Raw genomic sequence first — 24,149 nt, forward strand, 5'->3', positions numbered from 1 at the left:
CCAGCACTGGCTCACAGGCTGATGGGCTGCAGGGCTGACCATATTAGGAGTGTGTGAAGAGAAGATTCAGCTCCTGGCTACACAGCAAGAGCTCTCCTGTCAGTCTCCAATGCAGGAGCTATATTTAGTAACAGCCCTTGGGAACAGCAGCTGAACCGTGGGAGTGGGCTGCTGGAATGCAGATGTGTAGTGGACCCCTCCTCCCACCCGCTGGAAGCTTCCAGCTGAAGGCTTAGGAGAGAGCCTGGCTGTTCTCCCTGCCACCTCAGCCAGACTTTCTGGATGGCATTCCTTGCAAGGCTCCTGAGGATGAATCAGGCCCTATTTTCTCTGCTGACTTTTAACATGGAGGAAAGGAATCTTGATTGTTGAATGAACCTTCACCCAATGTTGTCAGCGGGGTTTTTCTCCTCCTGGCCCTTCCTCCTTTCCCATATCAGGTTAACTAGCTACTAATATGGTGAATGGAGGCTCTTACTGACCCGACACAGGAAATAAAAGAAGTGCTCTTCCTTTTGTGCCCCAGGAAGTGCATCTTTGGTATTAGGATTTTATTTCAGATACAGAGGTCCTGGGGTCTAGAAATATGTCTTCTTTATAAAATACAGTTGTACAGTCAGAATGCAGTCACTACATATGAATTGATTTCTTGTAAGAAATTCATATACAAATTTATACAAAACTATGGCATTAGCAATTAAGGAAAAAGCTGTCTTACAGATAAAATTGTTAATACATTTGATGATATGGAAGTAAATTCCAATTTAATTTACTCATGGTAGTTATGTTTTAAGGGTAATTTGCTTATTCAAGGGCTGCTTTTGAACTATATCTCTATTTTCTCTATCTATTTATATCTATCTCCATCTCTATGTCTGTCATCTTTATCTTTCTCTCTCTCTCTTTCTCTACATACACACACACACACACACTCCCCCCATCATCTCTGTCTCTATATCTCTCTTTGTCTTTGTCTTTCTATCTATCTCTCCATCATTCTCTATCTCCCTCTCAAATTTTCCATCTCAATTGACTGAGATTCTAGTTTAAACAAATTAGCTGAGATTGTTTCTAACTTTGAGGCTTGGTTAATATTAAAACATTCAGAACAGGAGATTTTTCTTCCCACATATTTACATCTGTTACAAATACACTTAATTTCCTCAGATTATTTGGTAGTGGGTGAAGAGTTCAAATATTGCATAGGCCTGCAATTCTGGTGGGGAAGTCTATTTGAACAGAAAAGCGAGTTATTGCTTGTTTAACTACCACCTACTACAGCTTGAATGCTTCCATTTCAGAGCTGCAGCTGAGAGGAAATGATTGAGCTATTTTATATGGCTTTGGTCCAAATTATCAAATCATACTATAATCTAGTAGGTGTGATTATATGGGGATCCTCAAAGGAACAGACTTTCAAGAAATTTAACTGGGTCAGCACACTCTCTCGTAAGCAGTGATAAGACTATTTATAGTTCAGCAAAAAGTGTGCACAGCAAATTTAAGATGTACATCATGGCCAAAGATAGCAAAAAGGGTTGGTTAACTAAGACATGAAGAACTGGAGGTGTGGCAGAGAGTGGAGACAGGGGCAGGTTCAAAGGAGAGGGGAAGGAAGTGCTGCCAGAAATACTACACCTTATATATAGACAGTAAGGGAGGGAAGCCCACTCAGAAACTGGAGTCGGGAAGAGATCCTGCCAGAGGTGATGGTGCCTGAAGGGGCAGGCAGGTATAGAATGACAACAGGGCACCCCCAATGTTTAGAGACCCAGATAGGCAGTGAAAGATGGAGGAGGTTGCTAATCAGGTGCCATTCACCTAAACCCAGAAGGGCACATTATCTTGGGGTGATAATTTTTTTAAAAATGAGATTTATTTATTTATTTACTATTAATTATTATTATTATTTATTTGAAAGGCAGAGTTACAGAGCGAGAAAAAGATCTACCTGCTGGTTCACTCCCATTCAGGTCTCCATGTATGGGCAGGGGCTCAAGCACTTGGACCATCTTCCTAGGGACATAAGCAGGGAGCGGATCCTAAGTGGAGCCACCGGAACTTCAACTGGGACTCATTTGGGATGCTTGTGTTGTAGGCAGTGGCTTAAGCTGCTATGTCACAAGAGTGGCCCCTTAGGGAGATAGTTTTCATGGGAGGAGGCAAATGCAAGACACGGGTGCATTCACTGAATAAATAAGATCCTTGAGTTCAACACAAGGATTCAGACACAGGCTATCAGTAAGAATGGAGCTTCCAGATAATTGAGGTTCATAACAGTGATCATGATAGCTAATATTGCCTATTGTGTGCCAAGCACTGAAAACAGAGTTAAGCACTTTGTACACACTCTCATCTAACATTTGTAGTAACTTTGTGAAGTTGACATTCTTAGTATTCATTGTTGAACATATGAGGAAACTGAGGCACAAAGATACTTAGCTAATAAGCTAAGAGCCAAGATTTAAATCTAGATGTCTCTGATTAAAACTCCAGAATGTAATCATGTCACAATTTTAACTCCCCAAATGCTATAGTGTTTGAAATAAGGTTGGAGTTTGGTCATAGGAAAAAGGAGAAACTCTCTTTCTAGAACTGTTATTTTTCTCATAAGGAGTTGGATCTGATGCTGTCATTGATTAAACATAAGTGCTTATCAGAGGGAAGGCATTGTGCTAAGTGCTGGGCCTGCAGAGATAAATTAGACAGAGTCTCTCCAGGAGTGTTGTGACAACTTTATAAACCACGACCTAATATGGTAAGTACTTGTGGAGTTCAATTTTAGGTGCTGATGGGAACGCCAAAGTTGAAAGGAATCAGAGAGAGCTTGAGGAGCTGACATTTGAGACACTTGAGGGAACAATCACAAACCGCAGGTGGACAGGACAATGCAAGATATCATGAATGGGGAGAAGGAATTGCTTGGAAGTGTGGATCATCAGGAGTCTACAAGTAGCCTAATGTAATTAAAGTACTAGGAAATGAACGTGGGAAAGAAGAATGAAGCTGTATTATGAAAGGCCTTCTCTGCTGAAGTAAAGATGTTAGGGTCTATTGCGTTCTGAACTAGAGCTCCCGAATGTCCTTGTGCCAAGGTCAACACTGGCTTCAGGGCTGGCACAGATGACTCTGCAGACCAGTCCAAGAAATGAAACTTGAGGGAAGGAGCCACTAGAAGATTCTGATAAGATCCAAATAAACACAGTCCAAGCCAAAGAGTCTGTCCTGCAAGGTCACAGCTGTCTTTTGGAATAAATAAATAAGCCACCCTCCTTTACCCTACAACACTTGTAGCCCATTAGTCTGAGCGTCAGATGAAAACTTGACTCAGAGCTCACTATGATTTCCAATTTCCTTCCTAACCTGTAAGAAGTTGATTAAATTAAGCACTATTGACACCCAGGCTCTTAAAATAGAAACTCATTTAGTGGGATCAGCGGTCAGAATAGTGTCACCTCTGGTTCTCCTTTCTACCATCTTTCCTTGCTTCTGGACATAGGACATTTTTCATGAATGGAGCTCAGTTGATTTGTTGGTCTCCCTGGTGAACCCGACTCTTCATCCTATCAATAACTTCTTGCTGCAGGAAAATCTCAGAACCAGACTTAACACCTTAATTTAATATTGATGGCTTGACTTAAATTCTGGATAATAAACTCAAATGGGCACTTGACAATGGCCAGGCTTCCTGCTGTGCTTTTGTGTAAATGCACTTGCCTATTCTTCAAGATAATTATTTCATACAATCTCCTCTCTCCTTCAACTTCTCAGGTCTCCTCTCTTCTTCTCAGCTAATGACCTCATCACAATAAGAAAGAGAAAACCCTTCAATTCCACTTGTGGATATCTATCCAAATGGAATGAATGCCATGTGTCAACAAGACACCTGCACTCCCATCTCCATTGCAGCATTATTCCAAACAGCCAAGACCTGGAGTCTACCTAAGTGTCCATCAATGGTTGGACATATAAACACAATTAAATACTCCTCAGCCTTGAAAAATAAGAAAATTCTGTCATTTGGAACAACATGAACGAGTCTGGGAGAATTACATTAAGTGAAATAAGCCATGTATATAACACAAATGCCACATGATCTCACTGATAAGTGGAGTGGAAAAAAAGTGGAACTCACAGAAGTAAACAGTAGAATGATGGTTATCATGGATGTTATCATGGATATGGTGGGGGTTGGGGAGATGTTGATGAGAAGTTGCAAAATCTCAGTGAGGAGAGGTAAGTTCAAAAAATCTTTTGTAGATCACCAAGAGTAGGATTAAATGTAATGTAATATATTTTTGAAACTTTCTAAAAGAATAGATTTTAAGTGGTCTCACCACAAAATAAGTGTGTGATATCATTCGTATGTTAATAAACATTATTTATTGCATTCTGCCATATGTACACATCCTAAAACATCATGTCAAACATGATAAATGTTTTATTTGTTGACTAAATATTTTTGAAAAAAAGAAAATAGGAGCCCTCAGAGCAGAAAAACCGAGCTTCCTACCGACCTCCCTACCAGTCCACTCACACTTGTGCCCACAGAAGTCCAGTTTATGCACCTGTGCTTTGCATTCTATGTTTTGTCACCCTCTCAGGGACTTTATCCCTTCCATGATCCTCTTTCTCTTCTGTACCGTGGATTTCTTCTTTTCCACCATGTTAGTCCATCAGTGCACAAAAGTGCTCCAGTGTCTCCCATTCTTAAGAAAAATGTCTTAAGTCTCACAGTTTCATCTTCCCCTCTAAATATTGTGATGTCTGTGCTGGCTTTCATAATGAGATTTCTGGAACTGGTTGTCTAAATCCAGACTTTCTACTTCCTCACCTCCTATTTCCTCTTTGAGACATCCCGACTTGACATCTTTCTCTAGTACCTCCCTGAAAACAAATCTTAGACCTATTCTGCACTTGTATGAGATGTGGCTGCTGGGATTTAGAGAAAAACAACCATATTGACTGATTTCATGTTAATTTTGTGATCACTATTAGTGGCTCCTTAATGCTACCTAGAAATTATGCTCCATTTCTGTCATTTACCCACCCTCCCAGTCTCCTATTTTATACTATTTCTTCTATTCTTGTACCTCCAGCACCATTCCATTTATACTCTAGCTTGTGACCTTCCTACTTAACTTTCTAGATTTACAGGAGACTGAAACAGTCTATAGAGACATTCACAAGTGCACCTAGCTGAATTCACCCATAACTTGAGTCTGTCTCCATACTTCTATCCTGTTAACTCAGTTGTCTGTGGCCCTGGCTAAGGTCAACCTCCTTATTTGTGCGCTAAATTCCATCTTCTCTTGCCAGCTCACTGAAATTGTCCCAGCAGTTCTTTCCTCTCATCTCTAACCATCAATGTTTCTCTCTCTTCTAGATTGTCTCCAGAAGCTTACAAATATTTATTACTGCTATTAAAAATAGGAGCAAGTATTAGGTGCAGCGATTAAGATGCCACCTGCATCCCATACCACAGTGCCTGAGGTGGATTCCTGGCTGCACTCCTAATTACAGCTTCCTGTTAATGCATATCCTGGGAGATAGCAGATGATGGCCTAAGTACTTGAGTTCTTGCTGCTCCCTCAGGAGATCCAGATTGAGTTCTCAGTTTCTCACTTTAACCTGGTTCTGCACTAGCTGTTGTGGGCATTTGGGTTGTGAATCAGAGGATGTGAGATTTCGCTCTGTCTGCTTTTCAAATAAATAAAGTGGAACTCTTTTTTTTTTTTTTTTTGACAGGCAGAGTGGACAGTGAGAGAGGGAGACAGAGAGAAAGGTCTTCCTTTTGCTGTTGGTTCACCCTCCAATGGCCGCCGCGGCCGGCGCACTGCGCTGATCCGATGGCAGGAGCCAGGTGCTTCTCCTGGTCTCCCATGGGGTGCAGGGCCCAAGCACTTGGGCCATCCTCCACTGCACTCCCTGGCCACAGCAGAGGGCTGGCCTGGAAGAGGGGCAACCAGGACAGAATCCGGTGCCCCGACCGGGACTAGAACCCGGTGTGCAGGCGCCGCAAGGCAGAGGATTAGCCTAGTGAGCCGCGGCGCCGGCCTAAAGTGGAACTCTTAAAAGGAAATGCAAAGACAAGTCTTTCTGACCTTGGATTTGACATAAGTTTTTTTAAAAAACGCCAGAGCACGGCAGGCAGCAAGCCTTCTCTGGCCTCACTCCTCCCGTCACCGGTCCATTTATTTCCTTCCCTTTACGCTGCATTTTTTTAAAAGAAGACTAGTCTGCGCTCAATATCTCTAGCTTTGCTCTTCCCATTCCCTCTTGAATCTACTCCGCACAAGCTTTCCCCCTTCATTCCAAGAACTCTGTTCTCAATGAAGTCAATGGATGGCCTCCAAGTTGTGAAATACCAACAATGTCCCTGCTTGGCCTTACCTGAGCACTTGATCAAACTCTGCTTGCAAGCTTCATGTGGCAACCATGTCCTCCCTCTTGCCTAATTTCCTGCCTCCCTCTCTGAAGGCTCCCGTCAGGCTCCTTTTCTGATTCCTTTTCAGACATCCAGAGACTGCAGAGATCTTGAGAGATGCAGAGATCTTAGCATGTGACCCTCGTCCCTTTTCTTCCACCCTTGGCCTGCTGGTGGTATCATCCATCTTGTACCTTCCAGTTCCACAGTATGTGCTCGGATTTCTTCCAATTTCCTATCTCACTGTGCTCCTCTTCCCTAAACTCCAGGTGGATTTACACGTCCAAATGCCTCTCCAAATGTTCCGAATGGATATGTGATGAGCATCTTAGACCTAATTAAGTTCCAGAGTGCGCTGTTGATTTTCTCCCCCACAACTTGCTTCTACTGCAGTTTCTTCATCTCAGTAAACACCAACTCCATTCTTCAGGATTCGAAGACGAAAGCCCTTGAAATCATCCTTGTCTTGCTTCTTGTGGGGAGCAACCCGGACTGGACTAAGTTACTGGAATTAAGACTTATTCTATGCATCTGCTCTCCCACAATATGGCGCTGGGAGAGAAGAAAACAGCTTTTACGCAGCTGCCTCTTGCCAACTTGAGTGCTGACCTCCAGGAGCTGATCCTGCTCCTGATTGGAGGAGAGCAGCGTACTCGGCGTGTGGGCAGCCGAGTTGGGATTGGTGGAGGAGGACTATAAAGGAGGAGAGAGACGGCATGCACCAGGAACATCTAAGGGGAACATCTAAGGGGAACATCTAGCTGAAGGAACACCTGTGCAGCCCCCAGAGAGCCGGCCGGCGGTGTGCCGCTCCCCTGCGGAAGTGGGGAAAGTGGCCAGGGGGAACCGCCCTTCCACGGAGGTGGAAGGGATAGTAGCCAACCCGGGAAGAACCAGCAGCAAACCCGGGGAGGGCCGAGCAGACGAAAGAACAGCGCAGGGTCCTGTGTCGTTCCTCCACGAAGAGGGGGAGCGACATAATGGTGCCGTGACTCGGATATGAAGCCTAGGCAGGGTTTAGTGTCGTTCCTCCACGAAGAGGGGGAGCGACACTTCTATCTCAGCAAATCCTGCTGGCCCCACCTTCGAAATATTTCCTGAAACCATTCTTAACTCTCTGACCAAGGCATACATAACCACTAATTGCCCAGATTGTCGTAATACCTTCCTGACCGGTCTCCACTTCTGTCCTTGCCTCCCTGTAGACTAATGTTAGCAGAGCCGCCGGAGTGATCCACTTAAAACATTAAGTCAGAGTGTGCAAATCTTCTGCCCCAAGGTCTTTTCAGCCTGCACAGAATAAAAGCCAAAATTCACGCTATTTCTACCAGGCCCTACCTGTTCTGACCCCATCCCCATCTGTCCACTCCAGATACTTCCGGTCTCTCCAACAAGTCTGACCCCCTTGCCAATCTCTCAGGTGCCAGCCACGTACTTGCCTGAGGGCCTTTCAATGATCCCGCCCCCTGCCTGCCTGGAAAGCTTTTGCCCGGGCATCTCCTTAGCTCGTCCCTCACTGGAGGGTTTTCCTGAATGTCACCTTTCTGTTGAGGACTTCTCTGAGCAGCCCGTCTGAAATTACTCCCCACGCACTCTCTCCTCTCTCGGCCGCTTCATTCATCTCAGCGCTGAGAGCTATCTTACGAGTCATACAGTTTATTTATTTATCTTATAATTGTCCTCTCCCACGGGGAAGGAAGCTCCGCAGGACAGGGTGTTTTCACTGCTCATTCACCACCGTATCTTCAGGGCTTAGAACAACGCCCGGCACCCAGTAGATAGCTATATCTGCTTGGGGAAAGCATGAACTCTGCTAAAAACTGGCAGTAAGATAAGGTTGGATAAGTCTAAAAAACTTTAGCTGCATGGGTACAGTGCTGAACGGGCAGAGAACTGGACTTCACTGTAGCCCAGCAATCACTTTGTTCTCCCAGCTCTCCACTCACCAACTGTGAGATGTTGGAAAAATTAACATTTTTGTGTCTCAATTTCTCCAACTACAAATAGGGAATCATAAAGTTTCTACCCTATGTTATTAGTACAAAAGGCTAATACACATGAAATACTCAGAACTATGCCTGGGACAATAGATAGTGCACAAGAAATGCTACAAGTTCTTACTCGCATTGTATTATACTAATTATTATGATTATTTATGCACTATACTCTCTGCTTTGATGATTCCCCATCCCACATTTCTCCCTATATCATGGGCTACTCTTTCCCTTCATTTTGCTAATTCCATTATCAGATCATGAGCATTAAAGAGCTCATAGAGAATATTCCAGAGCTCAGAGTTAGACTTTCATTTAACACATCTCTCCCTAGATGGTTTCATCCAATCCCCCAATGTTTAACAGCACTTATGTTGGCAACCTTCAAATTAGTATCTCCCTCATTTATGATGATGACTTTCAAATCTATATCTTCAGTCCAGCATCTTTCCTCTAACTTTAGATCAGGTTTCCTACTGCTTTGTTGGTCTCACCACTTGAGTGTCTCATACGTGTGTATTTAAATTAACATGTCTGTGATATTTTTAAGAAATTAAAACAAATTCTTCCATCCTCTCTTTCCGTGAGACCTGTACTTAGCAACTTGCATTTGAAGGCTAGAATGTGATGCAAGTGATGTGACATTCAGACAGGGTGGGAATGGCTTCTGCACTCTGAGGGACCATCTGCCACATGCAAAAGAAACTCAGCACAATTCAGTGTCTATATATCAGCTCTGGCTGCAGCCAGTGAGGAACTGTGGCCGTGAGAGTGACAGTGGATCCATCTTCTTGCCCCACTCAAGTCTTCAGATGCCTGCAGTCTCAGTTGACATCTTGATGACGATTTTTTTTTTTTTTTTGACAGGCGGAGTTAGACAGTGAGAGAGAGACAGAGAGAAAGGTCTTCCTTCCTTCCCCCCAAATGGCCACCACGGCCGGCACGCCATGGGGTCAGTGCTGTGGCATAGCGGGTAAAGCTGCCGCATGTAGTGCCGGCGCCCCAAATGGGCGCTGGTTCGAGTTCCAGCTGCTTCACTTCCGATTCAGTTCTCTGCTATGGCCTGGGAAAGCAGTAGAAGATGGCCCAAGTCCTTGGGCCCCTGCACCTATGTGGGGAGACCTAGAGGAAGCTCCTGGCTCCTGGCTTCGGATCAGCTCAGCTCTGGCTATTGTGGCCAATTGAAGGGTGAACCATCAGATGGAAGACCTCTCTTTCTCTCTGCCTCTCCTTCTCTCTCTGTGTAACTCTGGCTTTCAAATAAATAAATAAATCTTTAAAAATAAATAAAGGGATTAAAATATAAATTGATTTTAGTGTAAAAATCCATTCATAGTTTTTTCTCCATGAACTTTAAAAAGTACTCTCATATAATCCATGTTTGCTATTTCTGGCTGCTATGTTTTATAGTCATTTGTAATTTATTAACATTTCCAAGTATGATTGGAGATTTGTGTATTTCTTTCAGAAGTTCTGGGATTTTTTTTTTTTTTTTTGCTTTATGTATTTCAAAGGGTTCACTTCATGTATTTTCTCCTAACAGGTTCTCAAACTCAATGCCATGTTGTATCCTGCCTCAGGGCTTTTTGCTCTTGCCAGTCACGGACCAGACTTCTCCACTTCTGGCTCTTTATGTCGCTGAACTATTTTTCTCCATCAGAGGTAGTTCAGTTGTCATCTTCCCAGACAGGGCTTCGCTGCACATTGTATCTAAAATGAGCACCTGCTCCTCTCAACCCCACCATCCATTACTCTGCCTGCTTTCTTCGTGGCAGCAATCACAATCTGTAACTGTGTTATTATTAATCTGTTTTCTTAATTGTTGTCTCGTCCTCTGACTCCTCAATTACAATGTAAGCTGTGTAACAGCAGGGGAGCCGAGTATTTTTGTTTTATTTTATTTGAGAGGGAGAGAGTTTCCCTCTGTTGATTCACTCCCCAGATATCCACAATGGCTAGGTCTGGGCTGAAGCCAGGGCGGGAACACAATCCAGGTCTCAAGTAGGCAGCAGGAACCCGGTCACTTGGGCCATCCCTGCTGCCTCCCAGGGTCTGCATTAGCAAGAAGCTGGAGGCAGGAGATGGAACCTGGTATTGAACTCAATTACTCCAATGTGGGATGCAGGTGTTTTTTGTTTTTAATAGTATATTTATTTATTTGAGAGGTAGAGTTACAGACAGTGAGAGGGAGAGACAGAGAGAAAGGTCTTCCTCTGTTGGTCACTCCCCAAATGGCCTCAAGGGCCAGAGCTGCGCCGATCCGAAGCCAGGAGCCAGGAGCTTCTTCCAGGTCTCCCATGTGGGTGCAGGGGCCTAAGGACTTGGGCCATCCTCCACTCTCTTCCCAGGCCACAGCAGAGAGCTGGATTGGAAGAGGGGCAACCGGGACTAGAACCCATGCCCATACGGGATGCCAGCACCACAGGCGGAGGATTAACCTATTGCACCACGGCGCCAGCCCTGGGATGCAGGTGTTTTAATCTCTCACTAAATTCCTGCTTATTTTACCCCCCCCCCCATCTCCAGAGCCTGGTTAAGTAACTGTCACTTAAAGTAAGTTACACATAGCTTCCTGGGTGAAAGCATGACACAGAACAAAGTGGATCAAATAAATTCTCTCTTCTTGGACCAAGTCCTCAAGATTCTCAGTTGTTTCACTGAAATATAGCAAAGAGCAGAGTTGACTTCTGGCAGTTGCCCTGGCTCTGCCTGGATGGTTTAGCCTTACAGTCTTTGCTTCCTGACATATTTATATAGTATTTATTTGTTTTAAAATAAGATTTATTTTTTTGAAAGGCAGAATGACAGAGAGAGAGGAAGAGAGAGAGGAAGATCTTCTGCTTGCTGGTTCACTTCACAAATGGCTGCAATGGCCAGGGTTGGGCCAGACTAAAGGCATGAGTCTGAAACTCCAGCCTGGTCTCCCACATGGTGGCAGGCACCCGAATGCTTGAGCCCTATTCTGCTGCTTTCCCAAGTACATTAGTAGGGACTGGAAGCAAAGTAGCCAAGACTCAAAGGGACAATCTGACATGGCACGCCCTGCAAGCAATGGCTTGACCTGTTGTTCAACAATGCCAGATCCAGTATATGAAGGAGTTTCGTGGTAATCTTCTTAGTTTAGTGTGTATGTCTGTGTGTTTCTTGAAGGTGATAATACATCTTCATTCAATGATAGGTGCCCAGCAGGGTAATTGGCGTAGCTGTAATTTCAACTCAATGGGATATAGGGAGCAATGAGTCCACAGTCAGAGGCAAATGCACTAATTTTGTATAATCAGATCTTATTGAGCAATTTCAGACTATATCACTTACAAAGTTAAGATTCAGGGGCAAGGCCGGCGCTGCATCTCACTAGGCTAATCCTCTGCCTGCGGCACCGGCACCCTGGGTTCTAGTCCCAGTCGCAGCGCTGGATTCTGTCCCGGTTGCTCCTCTTCCAGTCCAGCTCTCTGCTGTAGCCCGAGAAGGCAGTGGAGGATGGCCCAAGTACTTGGGCCCTGCACCCGCATGGGAGACCAGGAGAAGCACCTGGCTCCTGGCTTTGGATCAGCATGGTGCACTGGCCGCAGTGGCCATTGGGGGGTGAACCAATGGTAAAGGAAGACCTTTCTCTCTCTCTCTCTCTCTCACTGTCCACTCTGCCTGTCAAAAAACAAACAAACAAACAAAAAAAAGATTCAGGGGCTGGCATTGTGGCACAATGGGTTAAGCTGCTGCCTGTGATGCTAGCATCCCATGTGAGTGCTAGTTTGAGTCTCAGCTGCTCTGCTCCCAATCTAGCTCTCTGCTAATGGGGCTAGGAAAGCAGCAGAAGACGGCTCATAGGTTCTTATGCACCTGCATCCCTGCGGGAGACATGGATGGACTTCCAGGCTCTTGGCTTCAGTTTGGCCTAGGCTGGGTCATTGTGACCATTTGGGTAGTGAACCAGCAGATGGAAGATCTCCCTCTATCTCTTTCCCTCTCTGTAACTCTGTCTTTTAAATAAATAGATAAATCTTTTTTTAAAAAAGCCAAATTTCAAACATGTGATTTAATTTCCTAGTCCCTTCTGCATATACAGATAGGTAACCTGGAAAGAAAGGACCAGAAGAGATTGACTTTCCTGTGGTATCAGTGTGGCAGCTTCACCCCAGATTCCAGGTCATCTCAACAGGAAATTTGGCAATTCATTGGTTCAGACGTAGATCAATGATGCTGGGAACATGTGGGGACAGGGGGAGGGAAAAGAGGCCCTAACTTTTATATATTTTATCTTTTTTCTAAAATGCTGATCAATTATCTGTTGCTAAACTATATTTATCTATGGAAAAATAAATAGAAATTGATCCTGAATCCAACTTTGCTATGCATGAGTCTTTTGACAAACATAATAAAACAATTTATTTATAATTAAAGAGGTAGATAAAAATTGAAAAATAGAACCCTACTAACCAACTTTCCTTGGGGAGTATTTCTTCCTATATAAATTTGCTTTGTTATAGTTGTCTGCTTGGAGGAAGACGTTTTCAGCTTCCTGTCTCTACTATAGAAAAGGATGTTCCACAGCCTCTGACCTTCCCCAGGACATAACTCCACCCAGATCTCCAAGGAAAGGCCTTTGTCTGAGGTCCCAGGCCTTCCCCTCTACGATTTCCCTCTTGACCTTGAGACGACTCCTTCCTTTCCCTCCGGCCCTCTGCCCGCTCTTGCTTCCTTCCCCAGTGTCTCCTCCCCAGGCAGATTCTGTGTCCTGAAGCATCACTGACTGACCATACTCACTGCGTCACTTCTAGAGAGTTTACATTTATCAGAGGATAAATCCCCTTTGTGGTTAGAGTCAAACAAAATTTGGCGTGGAATTTTGTCCACCAGTCCTTGCATGGACCAGTGCTTCCCCAGTTGTGAGGGAAGTCTTTTGGAAAATGGGGCACACAGGGAGTCTGTTGGCTTTGGAGCAAGCAGCCCTGATCTTCAATGCTACCAGTTACCCTCTCTGTGAGTCTGTGTGGGACACTGAATTTCACCGAACTCAGCTCAACTGGGAATTATAAGGTCTCTTCCATGGGGTTGCAGAAAGCATTAGGTCAGATGAAAAATGAGGACCTTCTAGCACACAGATTTGGTATACATATGAGTCTCTCTCCCTGGCTTTTTTTTTCATGCCATGAGATATGGATTCATGGAATTTCTTAGAACCCATGCCAAGCCTTCCCTGAATAGTAATGCAACAGGAAGGAAATGGTGTGAAGTTAGAGTGACCTTTGTGGTAGGGAAGTGGCCGGGTGAAGTCGTGGAGCTAAGGTTGCTGAAGGACTTATTTTGAGAGGTGAGGGTGATCCTGGGACACCTGTGAAGCCTTAGGACCTTCCTCAGCTCTATAAAAGACAGACTGGAGAAGTCCCCAAAGGAAGCTGTCACAGGGGGAGTAAACAGAAAAGGGCATACCATTGTTGCTGGGATTTGATTGCTTTGCAACTTAATTATGCAGTGTTGAATTCTAGGATGCTTCAATACATCTTTCAGTGTTTGTCCCTCAATTACAATTTCCATAGTATCATAATTGTTAATTTCTGGACTTTTTTCATCTTGGCACAGTGCTTAGCATACAGATTTTCAATGATTGTTCTAGATGGGAACCCTGGGCATTGGGAGAACTGTGGGGATTCTCTTCATCAATTTCTCTTCACTCCTTCTTTACACATTTTCTCTACTTAGTCCACTCCCTTGGCAGTAGCACCCAAGATTTTTTTTTTTAAAGATTAATTGATTAAATAAAGAAGTGTTATTTAAAGATTTACTTGAAAGGCAGAATGACAGCAAGAGAGAGGAGAGGGACAGATGGGAGAGAAACAGAGAGATAGAGATTTTCCATCTATTGGTCCATTTCCCAAATGGCTGCAGTGGCTGGGGCTAGGCCAGACTGAAGCTCAAAACCTGGAGCTCTGTCAAGGTCTCCCACATGGGTGGCAGGAGACCAAGCACTTGGGTCCTCTTCTGCTGCTTTCCAAGACACATTAGCAGGGAGCTAATTAGAAGTGCAGCTGCATTTAAAGTGGAGCAGCTGGGACTGAAACCTGCACTCTGATAGGGGATGCTGGCATTGGAAGCAGCAACTTAACCTGCTGCGCCAAATGCTGGCCCCAACATCCAAGTTTTATAATATGTAGTTCTTACTGCTAGAGAAGAACAGTTCTTAGCATAACTTAGGGACAGATTCTGATTGCTTTTGGTGATTTCTGGAATGGGTGAGGCAGGGAGGAGTACTTTGTAGAAGAGCACAAGAAGAGCTGGGTTGCCTAAGTAATTGAAACCCAATCTGCACATTCAGATTCCAAGGAGATTTATTATTTTCAGAAGGCCTGGGCTTCCCTCTGCTTTGGAAGATTATTAATAGGGTGACCAGATGTCCTCGTTTGTCTGGAAAGTCCCCTTTTACACCTGTTGTCCTTGTACGATTATTAATAGCACCCTTTTCACTTTCAAAAGTGCCCTGCCTTGGAAGATAAATTATATGATCATTGTATTTAATGGTGTTGTGTCTCTGAACTGGCTAAAGTCCTGGAGACAGGGCTGTATAATGTGGTGAAAATGACACAATGTGACCTCCATGAGGGTTGGTTTTTTCTCCTGGGGCACCTGGGTACCCAGCATGTAATAGAAACTCAGTGAATGTTGAATCAAGGACTGAATGTATAAAGGGCTTTTCTGTCTCTAAGTGTCCTATAAAGTTATATTGGGCACATTTTCCCGCTTTTGAATAATAATGTAGTGTATAGTAGACTGATAGTAGCACCGAATGTCAGGGCTAACCAGAAATGTTCAAGACTCTTTTGCCCAATACCCTTCCGAACAGAGGGTAAACCTGTGAGTCTGTCTCATTCAGTGAATGCCAGTAGCCAAGGAGAGGCAAGTAGTAGGCATTCAGTAAGCATCCGAGTCCCTGTTTTCAGTGCTTGCTTTTCTTCAACTACACTTCTGTCATGAGGACACTGACAGTACTTGGACACTGCAAACACGGGGGGCGCCCTCTGTTTGATGATGTTGCCTTCCACCTTGGCACTGGAGAGCCCTTCCTCACAGTGGACATCTGACTCCCTGCTGGTTTCATCTGTGCCTTTGGTTCTGTGCTCTGCAGCCCAACTCTTCTTCCCCAGCACAAGCATTCGTCTTCTACAACCACAGTTTCCTTTTCACCTCCGATAAGATTGCCAGATCCTCTGCTGTCCTGATCACTTCTGGAAGCGTTCAGTTTGTTGAAAGACCCATAATGTAGAGTTCAGAGATGGGTTTTGGCAGTGATAAAGAAAAGTGGGGGACGGCATTTGGCTTAGCAGTTAAGACACCTATAAGATGCCTGCTTCTGACTTTGGAGTGCCTGGGTTTGATTACCAGCTCCAGCTCCTGCTAATGTGTACCCTGGGAGGTGGAGGTGATGGCTCAAGTGATTGAGTCCCTGCCACCCACATTGGAGAGAGGGATTGTATTCTGGTTTCTGGCTCCTTTGGGCATTTGGGGACTAAGCCAGCAGATGGGGGCTTATTCTCTCTCTCTCTCTCTCAAATAAATAAATAAAATTAAAAAAAATTTTTTTTAAAAAGAGCGACAATCTCACGTACAATCTTCCAGAAAATTGTGTTTCTGGTAATGCTAAACTAAGATTGCTCAGACTTTTTAAAGCCATGTCATACTACTGACTCATATGTAGTTCCTCATTAATTATTTCTAATTAGGTGCAGGCTAAGTGTGTAAAGTCTGCATAACAAGAGAAACATATTTCTGCTAAGCCAGGTCTCCTCTATCTATCTCTGCTTACACAATGGGTTGATTGAATTGTGTTAGTCTGTATTTATCTCTGTTGCATATTACTGTGTTAGAGACAACATTCCTTACAGGACTTAAATGTTTTACATCCTAACTTTAACATCCAGCCTCTTCTTTGACTGTTCCCTCTTGTTATTCTCATAGTCGGGGGTATAGAACACTTGAAAGGAAGTGGCAGTCACTAGATATGAACCAAGGTTCCTTAGAGAACAGTTTTGCAAATCTGGTAGCCTGGTAGGTCACGGAAAGTTACAGGGATGCACATCCCATCAAAAAGAAAGTTTGACAAAAATTAAGGCTGTTCCACCATGAATGAGTTCCATTCTAAGATATTTCCTGATCCCTCGTAAATGTAGACAGACAGGATAACCATCTGTCGGGATATTTGACTGGGAATTCCTGTGCTGGGTGGGACTGTAGACTAGCTTATCTCTGGAAATATTTCCAGCTCACAGATTCTTTGTATGGTACACATTTACTATTTATAGCCTGCATTGGATTTCTTTTTAATCCCATAGCTGAAAGGACATTACGTTTTCCTTCATTAAGGATAGAACAGCTTAAAAAAATGAAATAGTTACAATAAAATTACCTATTCTATGATATCTGGGGGATCTAATTTTGGAAAGTTTAAATTACCCCAATGTTTCATTTAAACTGGAGAGTAGGTTTTATATTAAGAGAAAGTAAAGGTTGAATGGTTATTTATTTTTGAAGACAAAAATTACAATTAATGATAGAACACACAAACTATTTTACTTCTTATAGGATTTATTCATCTATTTCTATTTCCATCCAAAAGTTCACCGATTCATCCATCTTAGTATACTTCCCAAATAGCTTAGATAGTTATCACCCCAAACCAAAATGGCATCCCACAGGCTAAGAAATTGCTTTAAGGCCAGAAGGAAAGGGGAAACTACAGTACCAAGGCTTGCAAAGGAAAGTATGACATTTTACGCTGTTATTTATTCTGTGCACCAATGCAGAATTCAGAACTTTTCCAGATGAAGATATGTTTGATTAAATATAACTTCTGAATCCCTTGGTGGACTGTTAGGGTGTTCCAGCTGTCTCTGAGACACAGTAGCAGATTCCTATATCATCACTTAGAGAAAGGCATTCAAGAAATTTCAGACAGGTGATAAATGAAGCAAGAGTAATATTTGAATTGAGGGAAAGCATAAATAGTTCTTTGCAAACATTATCGCTGGGGGCAATGTAGAAAAAACATTTAGAGATTTACATATATATCTAAATATATTTTTAAATGAAGTATGTAGCGTTCCTGTGTAGAGACTGCTAATTAGATAAACTTGAAAGATGATGGCGCACAGTTTAATTTGGATTAAATAACCCCTCTAGCTGTAAGTTTGTTTTTTAATTGTGGAATCCCACTTGACCCAACTAATTGTAAGCTTCTCTAATCCAGCTCTGAATTCTAATTTGTGCTGCTTCCACTTTCCCCAATGCAGACTTGCTCGTTTGCTTCATCTTGACATTGAGAACTGGCCCCTTGGACCACTTCCGCTCTGCAGGCGCTTGTCATGACAGACACAAAGGCCACTTCGCTGGGCAGTACACAGAATAAGAATCTCAGCAGAGCTCTAGGGCAAAACGTTTTATACACACCACGGTGGCTGAAGATTTAAAACCATTCCGTTGGTCTTAGGAAATGTTTTCTTTTCACAGAAGATCACAAAAATTCAAGGGTGTATCACAGAATAATCTGGACATTTTTCTCCTTCTGTTGACATTTTACTCACTGAGACCACAGCTAAACAGTAGCCTGATACCCTCAAAAGAGGAATTTCTTTTCCTGTCCAGCAGCCAACATGACAGTAGCTGGTGGAGCAGTATTTCTTAGTGATAGTCTGTATTTGATTTGCTTATGAGGTTTGCAGGTTCTGGTTGGAATTAAGGGACAATGGATTGAAGACATTTAATACATTAGCAGCCATGAAAACCAGTAACCATGAGTGATTGTTTCTCTTCTGTGTCCTAACACTCAAGAGTATATCAGTGTGTCATTACTGGAACTGTGGGATGTTCTGCCATACAATGGCATCTTCAACTATAGGCACTCCTTCTGTCTCTGGGGTTCATTTTTAGCACAAAATAAAGGTGTTTAGCAGTGTTTCTGTGGGGCTTGGTTGCAGTATTTTGTAAATTGATTTTTAATCCCAAACACACTTTGGCTGAATCAGGGAGGTGAGGGACTTGATAATTCACTGGAGAAAGGCTAAATGGAGTGCCAAGATTGAGTGTGAGTGTATACGCAGTCTTTGCTCTGGGAAGTAGCAACAGGGATGACTTAACTTTGGCAGTGTCTTCAGTTTAGAGTGTGACTAATTTAGAAGTGATAGGCTGCAGGGTTTCAATCATTTTTGGTTTCTTAATGGAAGCCTTTCTTGTACACAAAGGACTACAGTTTGTAGCTATAAGCATTGAAAGGGCATGCACCATGACTGTGTAATTTATTATAAAGTATAAGGCCTTTATACCTAGTTTAGAATCAGCGAACTAGTGAAAAAGACAATTTTGGTCTTTTAATTGTTCTTCTTTAGCTAAAATTTCTGGAGAGTTCTTCAATGGGACATTTGCTTTTCTGCAGATGCTAATTTGTCCTTGCACTGACTGAAAGGCAACCTGATGTAGCCCCCACATGCGTGTACAAGACCTATCTGCTTTTGTGAGATTCAGCTACTCATGCTGTCCCAAATGGAGTCTCAATCTACCCCTGCTATTCCTGTCCCTTCTTCCTTGATCCTTCCTTCCCCAGTACCCTTTGGCCATGCCCCAAGCCCAGGAGTAGGAGTTCCCAGAGCAGTTGTTTGCACTTCCAGTGTAGCATACACAACATCACAGCAGGACTCCACTGGATTTGGGTCTTGCAGTTTACCAGCAAGTATTTCTGGGCACTCATCTCCAAAATATATGTCATTATTTTTAAACTGTGTAAACATGCTACCAAAGTAGTATATTGTATACATAGAAAAACATAGACAAATTAGAAATGATAAAATTAAATGTCCCATTAGAAAACCTGCTATTTTCTTCTGTGCCCCCAACAGATCATATTGCACACCTCTTGGGGGATTTGTATCCCACTTTGGAGATCACTGTTTTCAATGAGGATATTTCACAAGTTCGTGGAGGGGTGGACATTTGGCGTAGTGGTTAATATGCCACTTGGGATGCCCACATCTCATTTTGGAGTGCCTGAATTCGAGTGCTGGCTCGGCTCCTGTTTCAGTTACCTGCTAATGCACAGTATGGGAGGCAATGCTGATGGCTCCAGTAGCTGACTCTCTGCCATCCACGTGGGAGACCTGGATTGAGTTCCCGGCTCCCAGCCTTGGCCTGGCCTAGCCCTAACCGTTGCTAGAATTTGTGGAGTAAATCAATGCATGGGAGTTCTCTCTCTGGTTTTTTTTTTTTTTTTTTTTTTTTTTTTTTTTTTTTTTTTAAATCTTTCTCTGTCACTCTGCCTTTTAAATAAATAAAATCAAATTTAAAAATGTTGCTCACTGGGCACATCTCCATGTCTGATGACATACCTCAGATAACTTGGTTTTAAGCATGTATGTGTCTTCTCAGGTAGATGGCAAGCTCTTCTTCACTTGTTTACTTCTAATGTGATAATTTATCCTTGCGATGTTTACATAAAAGCCATTTTATAAATATTCATTGAGCAGATGACAAAGCCATCATTCCCACAGCCACCCTTTTGACTCAAAGTTGTCGTAAGTGTATTTGGCATTTTGTGTTCTCATAGACATTAGAAAAACTTAGGCTGGCACCGTGACTCACTAGGCTAATCCTCCTCCTGTGGCGCCGGCACACCAGGTTCTAGTCCCGGTCAGGGCACCAGATTCTGTCCCCGTTGCTCCTCTTCTAGTCCAGTTCTCTGCTATAGCCCGGGAGTGCAGTGGAGGATGGCCCAGGTCCTTGGGCCCTGCACCCGCATGGGACACCAGGAGAAGCACCTGGCTCCTGGCTTCGGATCAGCGCAGTGCACCGGCCACAGCAGCCATTGGAGGGTGAACCAACGGAAAAGGAAGACCTTTCTCTCTGTCTCTCTCTCTCTCTCTCTCACTGTCCACTCTGCCTGTCAAAAACAAACAAACAAACAAACAAACAAACAAAAAACTTATTGTTCCTCCAGAATTCCCCAACTGGCTCTCATGCAGACAGTTCTGTCATAAATTGAGGGAAAAAACTGGAAAATGCAGTGGAGAAAAAGTCTTTTAAGCACATGTGTAGAATCACAGTTCTGAGGTTACAGTGACTCTGGCCTTTCTGCTCTTTGAGACGCAATCATGCATATTTTACATCACGCTGACAAATCAAATCAGCACTTGGAGCCTGACCAAAGAATGAACGTACCTGGTTCAATTTAAAAGAATTGTTCCTGTTTTTCAACATCCTTATGTTCTGTTTAACATCTAACTTCTTACATCCTGAGAACCCCCTTGCTTCAGAGACTCATGTTTTCTTTGGGCAGTTTCTTGGATTTGAGCTGTCTACATCTGTGATCTATAGATTAGGAATTCGAGAGCTTTAGATATTGGCAGCCAAACAAAAGGGGGCAGAGTTCATATAAATAAGGCTTCAGTAGAGGCTTCAACAAAAATGATCACTGTCTGATTACACGAGCATGGTTAATGAGTTCTGGGATTAACTCGGCCATACTTTCGCAACTCTGGTCCATACCCATAGAGAGGAATAAGGAGAACATTTTCCAGCTTCATAAAAAATATTTCTAGTTGTCTACAGGCCAGAAATGATGATATTTTTACCTTTGTGCTAAAACCTTGTGTGGTTTCTATCAAAACCTTAATCACATTTCTTATTCTATATAGCTAGTGCTTAGTAAATGTTCATTACATAACACAAGAGTAGAAAATACAGTGTTTATTGGTGAGGGGGTGAGATTCATGTTCTACTAAACATCTCATTTCCCCCTCAGCATGTATCTTGGCAGAGCTTGTTAATCGATTCCATCTGTTTCTAAAAGCATTTAAAAATGTATTTTTCTATTTTACCCTCACGGTAACCCTAAAAAATTGGTGGGCAGATCTTATCCATCAGTAGATAGATGACAAAATGGGCCCAGCTAGGCTTGCAGATTTCTAGTTTTACCCTTGGAGAGTTCCCTAGAGCTGTGTGTATGTGTGTCCAGGCAGTACAAGAGGAGGGGAGAAATGAACATGATGAGCTGATGGCTTTTAAGTACACATGTATGAAGATATGTCAATGAGTTCATGGAAAATGCAAATAAAATGAGTTTATTTTCAATTGAAAGTTTTGGAAAGCTAGGCATAATCGCATAATCTTTATTGTATTTGCACAAACTTTTTTGAAGACCTCTTTTATCTTTTAATTTCATCTTCATGAGCTTTTAAAAGCTCCCTTAGATCAAAAGCAGGATTCTCGATGTTGACGCTGTTGGCTTTTGGGGACAGATAACTGTTGTGGGCATCTATCCTCTGCCATGTGGCATGTTTAGCATCCTTCCTGGTTGCTACCTACTAGATGCCACTGGCAGTTTCTCTTGCCCTAGTCATGGCATTAAAAAAAAGTCATCCTTAAACTTTTTTGTAACCTGTTATTTTTCACTTAGTAATATATTATGAGCATTCTTGTGTCCATCTCAATAAATTGACATCTGTAGCATCTTTTAGTTATTGTTTATTATTTATTATATGATGGTATGTCAAAATTTATTAACCATTCCTCTCTTACTGGTTTTTCATATTGCTTTATTACAGATAGGGCTGGGATGGGTTTTTTTCCTACAGTTCCCTTAATTACTTCCTTATAATATTTCTCAGGAATTCCTCGGTATTGTCCATTCCTGGGTCCTGTGTTTTGAAAGATAACAGTCTGCCAAGCTACATATGCTTTACTATTTAAAAAATTAATCAAAGGGACCAGCGCGGTGGCGCAGTAGGTTAATCCTCCACCTGCAGTGCCAGCATCCCATATGGGCGCCAGTTCTAGTCCTGGCTGCTCCTTTTCCAATCCAGCTCTCTGCTATGGCCTGGGAAAGCAGTAGAGGGCAGCCCAAGTGCTTCGGCCCCAGTACCCATGTGGGAGACCCGGAAGAATCCCCTGGCTTTGGATTGGCCCAGCTCCTGTCATTGCGGCCATTTGGGAAGGGAACCAGTGGATGAAAGACTTTTCTCTCTGTCTCTCCCTCTCACTGTCTGTAACTCTACCTCTCAAATAAATAAATAAAATCTTTTTTAAAAAAATCAGAGACTTAGATCACTGCTAATCCAAACTTGGGATCCATGTGAGTTACAAAAGGACATTTACTGAATGAGGATGGTATGACTCTGACCTAAAGCTAAGAGGCTTGATGAGAAAATTACCCTGCGTGGCATTATCTTAGGGGACCATGGACTTTCTGAGAGGTTTTCTGAAATACTCAATGACTCTCCACACATGCAGCTGTTCAGTGTTAGGGCTGCAGGGGACAAACACTTGAAGATGATGTTTTTGAATGAAAAAAAAAAAATAGAGAAATACAGGAAAGATTGTTTAAGTATGAGTGCATCAAATGTTTACTCCGGTTTCTATGGGCCATGGTAGATTTTGCATAGTTACTTTGTATTTGAGAACACCTGGGGTTAGGACTGAACTGCTGGAGAACAAGGTTTTAATTCGATGTGGGGAAAAACTGCAGACAGTCTGTGAACTAGACTGGCCAAACTCCAGGCGTTCTGAAGTCATCCCCAACAGTGTGTCGGTGGACACAACGTGCTGTGTCCGTTGCTGGTGAGTGGCAGCTGCAAGGCTGATCTTTGGGGAAGCTGAGAGCCTCTCTCATTTCCGAAAGTGAATTCACTTTGGCCACGGCTGCTTGTTGGTTACACTGCTTTGTTTAATGGTGAGCTGTCCAGAAGATCTCTTTGGACCCAAACAATAAGGGAGAAAAAAAAAAAAAAAAAACACTTCAGGGCTTACTTGGACATTCCACATTTACTTCATTTCTGACCTGCTTGCTGCCAGTCGGTTACACAATTTGGCTCCAGCCTGAGGTTTGGGTTACAGAATACGGAGGCTGGCCCCTGCTTGCATTGTGAATTCAGATTAGGCTTTGCAGAGGCTGTGCATATGCACGAAGGTGGGCGTGGAACAGTTCCCAGGACTGCTCCAGTTACCATATCAGCCCAGGTTTTTCAGAGCGGCCCCCCTGGATGATGGTAAGCTGGACCATGCTGTGGCAGGCGGAGTCAGGATTGAGTGTTCTTCCTGGCACTGTGGCTGAAGTCTTGCTGTTGTGGCATCTGACATCACGGCGTGCCGGTCATGCTGGGGGCACTTCCACTTTACACACAGAATACGGAGGCTAATTCGTGAACATTTGAAACCGCCTTGTAATCTTGCTGCTTCTTGGAGAGCAACATCCAGCACTGAGTGGGATGATTCCAAGCACTGCGTGTGGGCAGCATAGGGACCTGGCGAGCAGGCTTACAGTGTGGGCTCTGTGGTGGCCATCAGAGTGACACTTCATGTCGTAGGATTGTTGAGTGACAGTCACAAAAGTTGCCTCAAGTTGGAGAGGGCTTAGACGTTGCATCTAGATGTCATCCAGTGTTCTCTGGGGTCTCTTAGAGCAGTACCTCCCTAAAGCCATGAGCCTCTGGGCTCTGCTGTTGTCTAAATTCCAATAATGGGCATCTATAACCTGTGCTAAGATAAGACGTTTATTGCAAAAACAAATTAAAGATCAAAAGAACAGCAACAAAGCTTTCAAAACCACTAGTAGGAAACAGCACCCAAGTATGCAGTGAGATACTGAGACCCCAGAAACACAATACTTGACGCTGAAATTCAAAGACCTTAAGTCTAAGTCTGTAATTGGACGTAGAGCCCAGACTCCACCTGATTCTTGTCCATTACTCTTTTCA

The 24,149-nt window shown here is 43.3% G+C and overlaps 1 long non-coding RNA gene across 3 annotated transcripts in view; it reads left to right on the top strand.

The window, feature by feature from the left end:
• Positions 1 to 24,149, top strand: part of LOC103348321 (uncharacterized) — a 115,893-nt gene that overhangs the window by 78,157 nt on the left and 13,587 nt on the right. The window contains exons 2-3 of one of the 3 annotated variants that reach the window (XR_016216872.1): positions 3,772 to 4,236; positions 9,965 to 15,990. The exons of 1 other annotated variant lie outside the window; for it this stretch is intronic. This is a non-coding gene — a long non-coding RNA (uncharacterized LOC103348321). Of the gene's footprint in view, positions 1 to 3,771; positions 4,237 to 9,964; positions 15,991 to 24,149 lie in introns of those variants that run through there. One more of the 3 variants, XR_016216870.1, reaches the window with a different exon arrangement.

Source organism: Oryctolagus cuniculus, chromosome 11, assembly GCF_051225735.1.
Source record: "Oryctolagus cuniculus isolate XC-2025 breed Fujian yellow rabbit chromosome 11, ASM5122573v1, whole genome shotgun sequence".
Classification (NCBI taxonomy): Eukaryota; Metazoa; Chordata; class Mammalia; order Lagomorpha; family Leporidae; genus Oryctolagus; species Oryctolagus cuniculus.